Raw genomic sequence first — 6,073 nt, 5'->3', positions numbered from 1 at the left:
CTCTCTCTTTGTATTGGCCGGTGTTCTCACTGTGCTATGAGATGCTGCAATAAATAAATAAATAAATCCCCATACACACAGACGCACACACACACACACACACACACACACACACACACACACAAACACACACACACACACACACACACAATGTCCCATGTATGCGCCCGTGGCGAGAAAAGCACGCAAACCTAAAAATGCGCTGGATGTGAACACACAGATTTTCTCTTATAGCAACGATAGCGGATCTGATTCTGAATGAAACACACACACAATACAATCATTGAATGCCCATCTGCAGATGATGGCAGGTCCTGAAAGAACAGGCAGTGTTCCAGTGATGGGGAACAGAACTTCGAGTGCCGAGTGAGGTATACACGCACACACGTGCGTGCGCGGGCACACACCAAGGTATGAAGAAATAGAATCGACATCGTAGTATTCATTGGTTGGGGAATGGAAAGGAAAATAAAACATTGCTGTAGGTTATTGTTGTAAGGACACTGGGAGCACAACAGAAAGGTAAGCAACTTGCTTTGAAGCAAAGAAAGTTATTATTCCACGGATCTCAGAAGGAAGGAACGTTCCAGAATGCTGCACTGGCAACAGGCGGCCTGCATGTGCGCGACCCCTGCAGTCGGTCCAGCTGCCGGCCTTGCAGTTCTGAAAAGAATGTGCAGTACAGCATGTCACATAGTATCGCAGCCTGGACAAATAGGCGCTGGGAAGTCCTAGTTATGTGCTCACCTACACCATGATGCACCAATCTTCTGAGCTACTTTGGCAACAACTTTGTCCACTTGAGGCTCCCATGGGCTGAGCCAGTTGTTGAGGGCTGCATCAAGGTGGACGGCAATGACCGCTGATGGCAAGGCAATCCATGACACACAGTCACTAGGGCATCGTCAACATGGCGCTGAGGCTGGATCGATAAAATCAACCTTTAGACTGCCGCGGGGTTGACAACGAGGCCGCTGTCTCGAAGCTAGTCAGTCAGCCTGGTCACCGCCATTGACGAACCAGTCGCCACCGCCAGCAGTGGCGGTAGGTTGTGACAAGTGTGGTGCAATATTGTCAGCAAATTCAGTACTCAGGATAAGATGAGTGACAAAGGGAATGTTGTGTTTGATAATATCGAAGTGAACAGGGATGATCACAAACCCTGCGCGTACTCCACCGTGAGTTACAAGAAAATTCCGGACTGGACGACGAGCAAACACCAACCTGCTACATCCAACCAGGCAGATACTATTACGATAGCTGCCAAACCAGGTCAATGCCGACCTACTGCATAATGTCAATGTCAAACAGATCCTGCAGGAGAAGACTGGGGTGATGGCGTCCAGTCACTGAGTGTACAGACACCAGTCACATTTCCTGCGTCTTTTGCAGCATACAGGATAGACTCATCACTGTAAAGTCCACTACTTCGTGATTTTTATTTGTAGAATACATGACAGGCGTATTCAGTGTGCCTCGCAGGACTGCGAGATGCTGCAGAAGACCAGGTTCGACCTTTCTGGACCGCCATTCACCGACGGTGGGCTACACGATGCTGGAGGAACTAGATTCCAGTGAAAACCCAAGATTCCTTTGCTCCTGGACGCTCCGACGTGTTGTGATATCTGCCAGGTGCGCAGTAACTAGTATTTTCATCGCTATAGCGAGGACGACGCCGATCGGCAAACTCTCGCTCACAGCCATCACCAGCCTCTCAAAACCATCACTTGGCATCCCCCAGAGGTATAGGAGAAAGCCAAAACAGCTCTCAACAAACAAAAGCTAAGGACGATGGAAAGAGAGCATGTCAAAAAGAAGACGAACAGTATGAAGTTCAAATGGTTTTGAACACTCGTACCACCAACTATACCACTTTCAATAAATCGTGACGCCATTTTGTTTTAACATGAATATCGCGGATTGTACGAACAAGAGAGAGAGAGTGTGGGTGTGTGTAGGTGTGTGTCTGTTAAAACGATAGTATAAATTCCCAGCAGTTTAAAAATATTCCACTCGTTGATGCTATTCAACCGAGTATGATCGTAGCCATACACGTGATAGACTATGATAGTCTAGAATCGCAATCTGATGTGGATTATGTTATTCTGTATTTGTGTTCTATTCCATGGTCTCGTTCTCATGTACTTCAAGTAATATATCTGAAGTTAATAGCATTATTCTAGTAAAACCTTTGATCTGAGAAGATTTGACTATAATTATTTAATATGGCAATAAGTAGGACGAGCTGAAGCGACATGTGGACTACTTTATTAACAATGTAAGCGATGGAGACGATGCAAGAAACAACCTAAAGGGTAAGGAAAAATACATGTAAGAAGAAAAAGGGTAATGGAGAAAAAAATAGATGATTCGAACAAGTTTTCGTACAACACTCTTCAGGAATCACCGTTGTACTAAAGAACAAAATGAGAACAAAGGAAATAATATAGCAATCAAGGTAGGGTTACACGATACAATGACAGCACTGGAATATCGAGGGGGCGATTTCTCACAAAAGTTAGCAGATAACAAGGGTATACAAGTAAGAACTAAGCGTGACAAGTGTGTATCAGCAACAAAAACAAAAAAGTGAGAACGAATGATAATAATAACAATAATAAACAAGAAGGTGACAAAACAAATTTAGGCACAAGTGGCAACAACGTTGCCACACTACACAACAGAACATTATTTGAACAAATTTAGGGTAATTACACTATCTTTCTGGACACACAAATTCGGCTTATGAATGCGCTGACAAACAGCTTCCAAAACTTGTAACTGCAAAAGATAACCATGACGAGCACGGCACAAAACAGAAAAACAGGAATCAGAATAAGTACGACAACAGTCAGTACTAGAAACCAAATGATTGTATACTGAAGACTTGTTATTACGAGACGGACGCACACAATCTCGACTCACGCGCACACCCTCACACTCACTCTCACCCTCACTCAGCTCACCTTCTCCCTCACTGTCCGAATCAGAACCTGCTCCGTCATCCGCCACGGTTTGACTCTCCTCCTCACTTGCATCGTCCTGCGTCTCACCTTCACCACCCACGCAAATAGTGGGTGGTGAAGGTGAGACGCAGGACGATGCAAGTGAGGAGGAGAGTCAAACCGCGGTGGATGACGGAGCAGGTTCTGATTCGGACAGTGAGGGAGAAGGTGAGCTGAGTGAGGGTGAGAGTGAGTATGAGGGTGTGCCCGTGAGTCGAGATTGTGTGCGTCCGTCTCGTAATAACAAGTCTTCAGTATACAATCATTTGGTTTCTAGTACTGACTGTTGTCGTACTTATTCTGATTCCTGTTTTTCTGTTTTGTGCCGTGCTCGTCATGGTTATCTTTTGCAGTTACAAGTTTTGGAAGCTGTTTGTCAGCGCATTCATAAGCCAAATTTGTGTGTCCAGAAATATAGCGTTATTGCCCTAAAATTGCTCAAATAATGTTCTGTTGTGTAGTGTGGCAACGTTGTTGCCACTTGTGCCTAAATTTGTTTTGTCACCTTCTTGTTTATTATTGTTATTATTATCATTCGTTCTCACTTTTTTGTTTTTGTTGCTGATACACACTTGTCACGCTTAGTTCTTACTTTTATATGTAGGACTCAGTGACCAGTCAAGGCCCGTGACCAATCACGGTCCCCGTGACCAGTCAAACAGTCACAAACCCCCCATGACCAGTCCCAAATTAGTTTACCAGTGACAATGCCCCATGACCAGTCAAAAATCACCATACATGTACATGTGTAAAGTACACAGTTCGTGACTGCTCGCAGGGTGCTTCGTACTGCAGGATTTGTTGTGGAAACTATAATACCCTATGAGCGGTCACAGAATACAGTTGTGACCACTATAATTCCATGCGGAATGTACAGTTGTGACCACTCTTTCTCTGTGAGTAGTCACAGGCAGAATAATGGTATATCTGTATTACAAGAGAGATTGGAGGCTTTGTCACAACTCTGAGTTTCACGTATTACTACGATCGTCAGGCAACTGATGGCTCCTAAACGGGCAGCCTGAACATAAGGGGGAGCAAGGGGTTAGGTGGGAAATTCTAAGGGGTATCATAGGCGACGGGTATTATAGTGCAAGAGTCAGGTGCAGGCGTGAAGTTGCCAAGTCTTCAGACTTGGGGCTATGCAGCAGCAGTTCCAGCGTGAATGACATAGAATAGAGCTGGGGACCACACATGCCCACACTATTACACACACATACACCCACACTCTCTCCCTTTTCTCACATACACTCACACGCGCGCACACACACACACACACACTCATTCTCTAAATCTCTCTCGCACAAACGCACATAATTATGTCACTCATTCTCTACATTCACACACACACACACACCTGGTCTGGTGCACAGCTGCCAAATGCTTAGCCACGCCGCCCCTGAGACAGGGGGAGAGTAGAAGAGAGAGTTTGAGACACACAAACACACACACACACACACACACACACACACACACACCTGGCCTGGTGCACAGCTGCCAAATGCTTAGCCACACCGCCCCTGATACAGGGGGAGAGTAGAAGAGAGAGTTTGAGACACACAAACACACACACACACACACACACACACACACACACACCTGGCCTGGTGTACAGCTGGCCACGCCCCCCCCCCCCGAGACAGGGGGAGAGTAGAAGAGAGACTTTGAGACACACACACCCACATCCACACACACACATACACACACACAAACATCCATACACACACACACACATCCACACACACACATCCACACACACACACACACACACACACACACACATCCACGCACGCACACACAAACACACACACACATTCTCTCTCTCCCTCTCTCTCACACATATACACACTCTCTTTCTCACGCATGCACACACACACACACGCATGCGCGCGCACACTTACTCACACACACACACACACACACACACACACACACACACATACACACAAATAGGCAGCGGGACTACCAGCTAGATTCACGTGACCTTGCGGACAAAGTTACGGAGGTAGAACTTGTTTTCATGACGACGCTTGGACACAAGTACTTCTGTATTATTATTTTATCTCTTTTCAACCAATCCACAAGCCAAGAAGAGATGCGTAGACGGAAGAACCGTACTCTTGGTGATACTGACCGCAAACATGATTAATTCCTCCAGGCCATTGAGCACCCAATTCTAAACCATATCTAAGCAACGCAGCATGCCAGTTCAAGAACATCTCGTCAGACATACATATCGATACATGTCTGGTGCACTCTCACTAACAAGCAGGCATCGCAGGCTACATTCGCAAAATTAATAATTAATAATTGGAAGACAAATGAAGGTGTGGAGGATCGCCCAAAAACACTGACAAGGAGACAGTAAACGGTACACAGTACTCGTATGCATGTACTTATACACGTTATTGCAGCACAACGAGAAAGACCATGATGCATGATGATTAATGTTGCATCAATAAATTTTACAGAGGTATTTTGGGAGTAGAAATGAAGATGTGTTCGAAGCAGTAAACTGCGTAAGCACTACGTTGAGCCAGAATATTGAAATACAGTTTCCTGCAGTCAAAACAAGACACTCACACTTCTCTGGTCTAGTTCGCCATTCTTATCGATAAACTTGACTTGATTTAATTTCTTACGATGGTTCTTGAGAATGGATCAATGATGTCTTGAAGAGATGTCTTCCTGAACGACTTCAACTGAGAGGCAGTTTCAGTTTCAACAAGCTGGACATTGTTTTTCTGTGGAGTCTTCCACAAGAGTCTTCCACAAGAAAGACAGAGCTACACACACGAAGGTGCTTGATGTACTCACTACCTTCTTGGAAATGAACATATTTTCATTTCCATCTTCATTATATTTTCGTCTCTGCATCGTCGACGATGTCCACTTCTGACTCCATCATCTCCAAAAACACAAATCGAGTGCTGCTTGCACACTGGATCAGTTGAAGTCAGTCTCTGCTCTAGCAAGATCGGCATGCAAAAATTACATGACTGAAAATATTCCGAAATAGCTTTTCTTAACGACGAAGTTTGTTCTTCAAATATGATGAATAGCACAAC

The sequence above is a fragment of the Sycon ciliatum genome, chromosome 7, assembly GCF_964019385.1.
Source record: "Sycon ciliatum chromosome 7, ocSycCili1.1, whole genome shotgun sequence".
Taxonomy (NCBI): domain Eukaryota; kingdom Metazoa; phylum Porifera; class Calcarea; order Leucosolenida; family Sycettidae; genus Sycon; species Sycon ciliatum.
This window is presented reverse-complemented; position numbering follows the sequence as displayed.